Source organism: Bos indicus, chromosome 22 (assembly GCF_029378745.1).
Source record: "Bos indicus isolate NIAB-ARS_2022 breed Sahiwal x Tharparkar chromosome 22, NIAB-ARS_B.indTharparkar_mat_pri_1.0, whole genome shotgun sequence".
Classification (NCBI taxonomy): domain Eukaryota; kingdom Metazoa; phylum Chordata; class Mammalia; order Artiodactyla; family Bovidae; genus Bos; species Bos indicus.
In genome coordinates, this window is record NC_091781.1 from 1,253,880 (window position 1) to 1,263,692 (window position 9,813).

The following is a 9,813-nucleotide window of genomic DNA, read 5'->3' on the forward strand; positions in this document are numbered from 1 at the left end:
TGGCTTAAAACTCAACATTCAGAAAATGAAGATCATGGTATCTGGTCCCATCACTTCATGGGAAATAGATGGGGAAACAGTGTCAGACTTTATTTTTGGGGGGCTCCAAAATCACTGCAGATGGTGACTGCAGCCATGAAATTAAAAGACACTTACTCCTTGGAAGAAAAGTTATGACCAACCTAGATAGCATATTGAGAAGCAGAGACATTACTTTGCCAACCAAGGTCTGTCTAGTCAAGGCTATGGTTTTTCCAGTGGTCATGTATGGATGTGGGAGTTAGACTGTGAAGAAAGCTGAGCACTGAAGAATGGATGCTTTTGAACTGTGGTGTTGGAGAAAACTCTTGAGAGTCCCTTGGACTGCAAGGAGATCCAACCAGTCCATTCTGAAGGAAATCAGCCCTGGGATTTCTTTGGAAGGAATGATGCTAAAGCTGAAACTCCAGTACTTTGGCCACCTCATGCGAAGAGTTGACTCATTGGAAAAGACTCTGATGCTGGGAGGGACTGGGGGCAGGAAGAAAAGGGGACAACAGAGGATGAGATGGCTGGATGGCATCACTGACTCGATGGACGTGAGTCTGAGTGAACTCCGGGAGTTGGTGATGGACAGGGAGGCCTGGCGTGCTGCGATTCATGGTGTTGCAAAGAGTTGGACACGGCTGAGTGACTGAACTGGACTGAACTGAACTGAACAGAGCATTTGGGTGTGGCTGAGGCCCTGGCAAATATTAACCACATACAAAGGATTCCTTAAGGCATGTAGGCAGATCCACTCAGGTCTGAGCAGAGAAGGGCACTGCAGTTGGGCTGTGGTTCAGAGAGACAGGGGGATGTTATCCAGGCTTTGTCCCAGCTGTAGAGCTCCACCACAAGCTTAGCCTGCACCATCTGCCCCCAGATACACTTAGATAAAGGCAAGCTTTGCAGGATTGCCCAGAATCCTTTTCCCCACTGGCCTCCCACCCCTTCACCTCCTCTGTCAGATCAGCTCCAATAATCTAAAGAGAATGTGTCTCTAGACACACTGCCGACTTCTCAGATTGCTTTGGCTCTTTATGTTTTAAAAGATCTTCAAACATTTTGCTCTTTTAAAAATTTCCTACGTTTATATTGGTGGCGGGTTTTTTATGACAGTAGTTTGCAGAGACGAAAAGAAGCCTCAAGGGCTGCGGGCTTGGTTCCCCTAACTGGCTAGCCCATGGGAGCTGAGGTCAGTGCGGCAGGCTTGGCCAGGGCTCCTCCTACTTCCCCATCGTGGCTTTGGCTCAGTGAGCAAAACATATGTTACCCATTAATTGTGTTTTTAAAATCTGGTCTAAGTGATTATTTATTTAGTAAAATGGCCCCCAGTTTTTATTATATGTTGACTATTAGCCTTACTTTTCAATAATGATGCAAACCTTTTATTTGTTTTGGTGAATATTTTAATGGAAATTGAGTGACATCCTTTTTTTAGGAGTTTTTATTTTTAAATGACAAATCTACTGCTTTTGAATTTGGTTTCTCTGAGTGTACCTTTCAAAGAACTCTCAGTGCTCTGTACAATTACATTAAAAATTATTTGAAGGCAAGGGTCAAATCCTGGACTGCTGATGACTACTGAAAGACTTCTTTCTCCATCAGGCAACCTCATCCTAATTTTAATTGTAAAACAACTCTCAGTTTCCTCAAGTGAAGAATGAAAGGTATGGGTTGAAGGGTTGAAATCCCTTCTTTTAAGTTTTTCTATCACACTGGCTACCAACGAAAAGAAAGAGAATATATTTGAAAGAAAATTATGCATCAATAATATTTTATTTTTATTAGCCACAAGAGAAGAAAGAGACTACAATCTGTCTACTGATTCTCAAAGTGTATTCCAGGGAAACTGGGGGAATCAGGGAATCCTCCGAATCCCCTTCAGAGAGTCCACAAGCTGAGAATAACTTTCATAATAGCACTAACACATTGTTGGTGTTTCTTGCTCTCTTTTTCTCATGAGTGTATGATGGAGTTTTTCAGTCTGCATGATGTGTAATAGCACAACAGATTAGTGCATTGAATTTTAACCTCCTTTAAAGCTAAAAATTCTGATTCTGAATGCCAGTTCATTATTGGTGATCATCCTCTTGTGCAGATACTGATTAAAGAGAATGTTCATGTTCAATCAGAAGCGTAGCTTAGCTATTAGCATTAAATCATTCATTCACCCACTTGTTCCCTCTGTAAACATTTACTGAGTACCTACAGTTTGCCAGATACTGTTCTGTTTTGTTCAAAAGGAGCAGAAAACAATCTGTGCTTGCTTTGAGCTGGTGTTCTAATCAGGCATGCAGATAATAAACAGTGAACAAGAAATAAGGAAATACATAAATTACGTAGGATGTTGGAGGATATGCATTCCATACATTCAGGCCAGGGGGTCTTTTATGTTAGGGGCATAAGTGGTGAGGTAGCACTGGCATATTTTAGTGACAAGACGCTAAAAAGGTCAGAGTGGAGTAAGTGAGGAGGTGACTGGGAGGACATAAAGGCAGAGACATGCGGGAAACTGGATGACCTGTTGAGAAAGAGAATGTACATTTTCTGCAGAAAATTATGTTTTATATTTTCTAAGGACCATTCTGGCTTCCATATTGAGAATAATACAGGGCTAGAAACCTGGGAGACACGCTAGGGGCTATTGCTGAAGTCCAGGCATGGCGTGATGTTGGTGTGGACCAAGATCCAGGTTCAGAGCTAGGGGTTTGAGTCCAGAAGTGGTGAGAAATGGCTGAATAGTGGATATGTATTAAAGATAGAGATGGCACCATAGTTCATCAAGGGACGTTCCAGGTAACATAGAGTAATTGGTTATGACTAAATCATCCTGATTTATGTCATCCACCCTAAAATAAAAGTGAAATGTCTCCTTTCTCTTTGCATTGTCTTACTTTCAGACGTGTTCTATTTGGAATCACTTAAAAATAGCTAGTCTGAAAGTGATAGGAACTGGTAAATAGCTGTCAATGAATCATCACTACATTATTCATGGATTAAAATGAATGTGTGGCTTAGGGCAACTGAGCTAGACAGTAAATGACTACATGCATGTGATTGCTAACTGATTTAGGAAACATTTCAATCTGATAAACACACTTTTCCTAGGACTTTAAATGGGCTTGTCAGCAATTCTTACTCAAATACAAATGAAATTGTCAGCCTTGTCTAGAGGAACATCTATTGCTTAATGTCAAAGACAATAAATATATAATTTAATTGTTAATCTTTTCTCTGAATGTTTTTAAAGGAGAGATCCATGCACATTTGAATTAATTAATGAGCATATCACTTGAATAGAGGACCTATAGTATTAAAAGTAATATTTAGAATCCCAGGAACTAAACCACTAGGGTTTGAATCCTGACACCACTACTAGCTGTGACTTTCAGCAGATTATTTAACCTCTTGACTTTCTCTTCTGAGAAAGGATGTGCTGCTTCTACTACCACTACACTGTTACTACTGCCACTACCACCGCTCACGCTCTCGCTAGGGCCCAGGGAGTTTGTCCCTGTACAGTACTGGTGCAGAGCATAGTGAATGCTAAGTAAGTGCTATTGTTATTACAGCATTTACTATAATAGTGACCCAGCAGACATTGGCAATTTGATCTCTGGTTCCTCTGCCTTCTCTAAAACCAGCTTGAACATCTGGAAGTTCACGGTTCACGTATTGCTGAAGCCTGGCTTGCAGAATTTTGAGCATTATTTTGCTAGTGTGTGAGATGAGAGCAATTGTGTGGCAGTTTGCGCATTCTTTGGCATTGCCTTTCTTTGGGGTTGGAATGAAAACTGACCTTTTCCAGTCCTGTGGCCACGGCTGAGTTTTCCAAATTTGCTGGCATATTGAGTGCAGCACTTTCACAGCATCATCTTTTAAAATTTGAAATAGCTTTTCAGGTAAGCGGCCTGAGGTGACCCCTAAAAATGGTGCGCTATTCACTTGACCCAGAAAACCCCACAAAATCATGCAAATCAAGAGGTTCAAATCTTCGTATTCACTTTAAGAACACTCATGAAACTGCCCAGGCCATGAAGAGTATGCATATCCGAAAAGCCACCAAGTATCTGAAGGATGTCACTTTAAAGAAGCAATGTGTGCCATTCCGTCGTTACAATGGTGGAGCTGGTAGGTGTGCACAGGCCAAACAGTGGGGTGGACGCAGGGTCGGTGGCCCCAAAAGAATGCTGAATTTTTAGTACACATGCTCAAAAACGCAGAGAGTAATGCTGAACTTAAGGGCTTAGATGTAGATTCTCTGGTCATTGAGCACATCCAAGTGAACAAAGCCCCCAAGATGCAGCATAGGACTTACAGAGCTTATGGTCGGATCAGCCCCTACAGGAGCTCTCCCTGCCACATTGAGATGATCCTTACTGAAAAAGAACAGATTGTTCCTAAACCAGAAAAGGAGGTTGCACAGAAGAAAAAGATATCCCAGAAGAAACTGAAGAAACAAACACTTATGGCCCGGGAATAAATGCCGCAAAAAATAAAGGCAAATAAAAGTAAAAAAAAGAAAATTGAAATAGCTCATCGGGAATTCCATCACCTCCACTAGCTTTGTTCACAGTGATGTTTCCTGATGCCCACGTGACTTTGCATTCCAGGATGTCTGGCTCTAGGTTGGGGATCACACCATTGTGATGATCTGGGTCGTGAAGATCTTTCTTGTATAGTTCTTCTGTGTATTCTTGCCAACTCTCCTTAATATCTTCTGCTTCTGTTTGGTCCATGCCTTTTCTGTCTTTCATTGTACCCATCTTTGTATGAAATGTTCCCTTGTTATCTCTAATTTTCTTGAAGAGAGCTCTAGTCTTTTCGATTTTATTGTTACACTGATCGCTGAGGAAGGCTTTCTTATCTCACTGCCTTTCTTTGGAAATCTGCATTCAAATGGGTACATCTTTCCTTTTCTCCTTTGCTTTTCAGTTCTCTTCTTTTCACAGCTATTTGTAAGGCCTCTTCAGACAATGATTTTGCCTTTTTGCATTCCTTTTTCTCGGGGATGGTCTTGATCCCTCTCTCCTGTACAATGTACAAACTTCTATCCATAATTCATCAGGGACTCTGTCTATCAGATCTAGGCCCCTAAATCTATTTCTCACTTCCACTGTATAATTGTAAAGGATTTGTTTTAGGTCATACCTGAATCATCTAGTGGTTTTCCCTTCTTTCTTCAACTTAAGTCTGAATTTGGCAATAAGGAGTTCATGATCGGAGCCACAGTCAGCTCCTGGTCTTGTTTTTGCTGGCTGTATAGAACTTCTCCATCTTTGGCTGCAAAGAATATAATCAATCTGATTTCGGTGTTGGCCATCTGATGATGTCTATGTGTAGAGTCTTCTCTTGTATTGTTGGAAGAGGGTGCTTTCTATGACCAGTGTGTTCTCTTGGCAAAACTCTATTAGCCTTACCCTTGCTTCATTATGTACTCCAAACCAAACACCTGTTACCCTGGGTGTTTCTTGACTTCCTACTTTTGCATTCCAGTCCCCTATAATGAAAAGGACATCTTTTTGGGGTGTTAGTTCTAAAAGGTCTTGTAGGTCTTCATAGAACCGTTCAACTTAAGCTTCTTCAGCATTACCGGTCAGGGCATAGACTTGAATTACCATGATATTGAATGGTTTGCCTTGTAAACGAACAGAGATCATCCTTTCATTTTTGAGATTGCATCCAAGTACTGCATTTTGGAGTCTTTTGTTGACTATGATGGCTACTCCATTTCTCCTAAGGGATTCTTGTAATAATGGTCATGTGAGTTAAATTCACCCATTTAGTAGTAGATATAATGGTCATCTGAGTTAAATTCACCCATTCTAGTCCATTTTGGTTTTCTGATTCCTAAAATGTCAAAATTCACTCTTGCCATCTCCTGTTTGATCACTTCCAATTTGCCTTGAGTCATCAATATAACATTCAAGGTTCCTATGCAATATTGCTCTTTATAGCATTGGACCTTGCTTCTATCACCAGTCACATCCACAATTGGGTGTTGTTTTTGCTTTGGCTCCATCTCTTCATTCTTTCTGGAGTTATTTCTCTACTGATCTCCAGTAGCATATTGGGCACCTACCAACCTGGGGAGTTCATCTTTCAGTGTCCTATCTTTTTGCCTTTTCATACTATCATGGGGTTCTCAAGGCAAGAATAATGAAGTGGTTTGCCATTCCCTTTTCCAGTGGACGACATTTTGTCAGAACTCTCCATCATGACCCGTCCATCTTGGGTGGCGCTATGCGGCATAGCTTAGTTTCATTGAGTTAGACAACGATGTGGTCCATTCGATCAGATTGGTTACTTTTCTGTGATTGTTGTTTCAGTCTTCCTGCCCTCTGAGGCTCTCTCTCAGCACCAACCATCTTACTGGGGTTTCTCTTATCTTGCATGTGGGACATCTCTTCATGGCTGTGTGGATCACAATAAACTGTGGAAAATTCTGAAAGAGATGGGAATACCAGACCACTTTACCTGCCTCCTGAGAAATCTGTATGCAGGTCAGGAAGCAACAATTAGAACTGAACATGGAAAAACAGAATGGTTCCAAATAGGAAAAGGAGTATGTCAAGGCTGTATATTGTCACCCTGCTTATTTAACTTATACGCAGAGTACATCATGAGAACCTCTGGGCTGGATGAACCACAAGCTGGAATCAAGATTGCTGGGAGAAATATCAATAACCTCAGATATGCAGATGACACCACCATTATGGCAGAAAGTGAAGAGGAACTAAAGAGTCTCTTGATGACAGTGAAAGAGGAGAGTGAAAATTTGGCCTAAAGCTCAACATTCATAAAGCTAAGATCATGGCATCCAGTCACATCACTTCATGGCAAATAGATGGAGAAACAGTGGAAACAGTGGCCGACTTTATTTTGGGGGGCTCCAAAATCACTGCAGATGGGGATTGCAGCCATGAAATAAAAGACGCTTACTCCTTGGAGGAAAGTTATGACCAACCTAGACAGTATATTAAAAAGCAAAGACATTACTTTGCCTAGAAAGGTCCCTCTGGTCAAGGCTATGGTTTTTCCAGTAGTCATGTATGGATGTGAGAGTTGGGCTATAAAGAAAGCTGAGCACTGAAGAATTGATGCTTTTAAACTGTGGTGTTGGAGAAGACTCTTGAGAGTCCTTTGGACTGCAAGGAGATCCAACCAGTCCATCCTAAAGGAGATCAGTTCTGAATATTCATTGGAAGGACTGATGCTGAAGCTGACACTCCAATACTTTGGCCACCTGATGCGAAGAACTGATTCATTTGAAAAGACCCTAATGCTGGGAAAGATTGAAAGCAGGAGGAGAAGGAGAAAACAGAGGATGAAATGAGGATGAGATGGTTGGATGGCATCATCGACTCAGTGGTCATGAGTTTGGGTAGACTCCGGGAGTTGGTGATGGACAGGGAGGCCTGGCGTGCTGCAGTCCGTGGGGTCACAAAGAGTTGGACACAACAGAGAGACTGAACTAAACTGAACTGAATAATAATGTTTCCTTGAATGTTTCAAGGAAAGCATCCTCATTAATACACATTTAACATTAACGTAGTAATGAGTGAATTGCTTCTTCTTTCAGTTACTACTAGTCCCTAATTGTAAAGGACTTCTAGCACCCCAGAGCATTTTGGTACTTAAATTTATTGATCTCTGAAAATTTTCCTTATCACTGAGACTATTTTATACATATGTTGGAGAAAAAGTACCATTGCAGTCATAACTCTAGTGGGGTCAAGACAAGTATTTCTTCCATAGGGAAATAAAACCCTTCAGGGAACCTAATTAATGGGAAAAACATAGGAAAACTTGCAGATACCAGTAATTTCCTAAGTCATTCTTTTCTATCTAGCTCCACATTTGCTTCTCTTTGAAAATACTCTCCCCTCAAACCTTATCATCTCAAAGTAATATTTCTAGAGAGAACATTGCTTTACAAAGCAAAAGCTGTCTTCTTTATTTAAAATTATGTGTAAATTTTTAAAAGTTTTTTTGATGGTTGCATAAATATGGTTCACCCAAACAACAGAGAAAACTCTTCCTAAGACCACACATTTGCATATGTTTGAAAATTTTAAATTCCCTGAAAATTCTGCACTGAGTATTTATAACTGTATTTCTGCTGTAAATATTTACATGTAACATAGCATACACATTACTTTGACATGTTTATATTTAAGATGTTATTACATATATAGCAATATTATTGAAATTATTCTTGAATAATCAAAACGGAAAATAGCTAACCAAAACCAAAAATTATGGTTATGAATGATTAATGTGCTAATACGGGGCCAAAGAAAACTGCAGCACAGTAAAATTGTGATCAGGAAAGAAAACACACCCATCCTAGGAGACCTGCTAATGAAGAACATCATGGAGGGGATCTTCTTTCACTTACCATTGGTGCCATGAGCCAAAAGATTCCCAGTTTGTTTGAACAAAGACACAGAGGAACTGCTTTTGGGAATCGATTTCAGGCCCTTCAAAAGCCAGGAATTTGGCCTCATGCAGGGTGTGGGATTTTGCAGGCATATTTTGTAGTGTGGGAATAGCTGTGCACCAAGAAAGGAAATGAACATGAGCACATGGACATGGACATGTGCTGCTGCCTCTCTTGTGCGTGATGATAACTTAGCACCCGCTGCTCTGACATACCAGTCATTACAACATCTTGTTCTTTACAAACCTGTCTCTTTTCAATGATTAGGCCCATTTCCAAATTGATTTGAGTTTTAAAACGCAGTAAGTCTAAGTCAACTCAGTGGCAGCATCCAGTCTTTTGTGTTCTCTGAGCCTTGGAGGCAGCCTTGGTTCCTCATTCATTTTGTTACTGCCAAGCACTTCTCATTGTGAAAGACTAGAAATCTGACAGTGAAGCACATACAGTATTTGCTTTTGCTAGATCATTATCTTTGAAAAAGTCAGTCTTATATACAAGAATAACCATTTCCTCCAGATTCAGGGAAGCCTAAGACTCTCCTGGTGTCCTTTAAGTTTTGGCTGACATCCTGCTTTGGGGACTCCATTACATTTAAGAAATGGAGAAAAGAAAGATGAAAGTGTTTCTGTTAAGACCTCCGCAGGTGAAGGTCAAAGACTCCTGAGACCTGATCTTACGGCTCTGGCAGGTGTGACGTGCAAATCTCAGTGTGAATGACTGATTTGCATGGCTATGATTTGAAATACCCACAATGCATAGCGTGTGTATGAAAGATACAAAAACTACTTTTAAATGGAGTGAAAACTAATTGAGATGTTAAAAACGATAATGCATTAGCATCAGTTCAGTCAGTTCAGTCGCTCAGTCGTGTCCGACTCTTTGTGACCCCACGGACCACGGCATGTCAGGCCTCCTTGTCCATCTCCAATTCCCGGAGTGTACTCAAACTCATGTCCATTAAGTCGGTGATGCCCTCCAAACATCTCATCCTCTGTCATCCCTTTCTCCTCCCACCTTCAATCTTTCCCAGTTTCAGGGTCTTTTCCAGTGAGTCAGCTCTTCACATCCAGTGGCCAAAGTATTGGAGTTTCAGCTTCAACATCAATCCTTCCAATGAATATTCAGGACTGATTTCCGTTAGGATGGACTGGTTGGATCTCCTAGCTGTCCAAGGGACTCTCAAGAGTCTTCTCCAACACCACGGTTCAAAAGCATCAATTTTTCTGTGCTCAGCTTTCTTTATAGTCCAACTCTCACATCCATACATGACCACAGGAAAAACCATAGCTTTGATTAGATGGGCCTTCATTGGCAAAGTAATGTCTCTGCTTTTTAAAATGCTGTAT

At 40.9% G+C, this 9,813-nt stretch overlaps 1 pseudogene; it reads left to right on the forward strand.

Moving 5' to 3' along the window:
- The first annotated feature begins 3,931 nt into the window (after nucleotides 1-3,931).
- On the forward strand, nucleotides 3,932-4,539 carry LOC109575971 (large ribosomal subunit protein uL22-like; annotated as a pseudogene).
- Nucleotides 4,540-9,813: the final 5,274 nt, after the last annotated feature.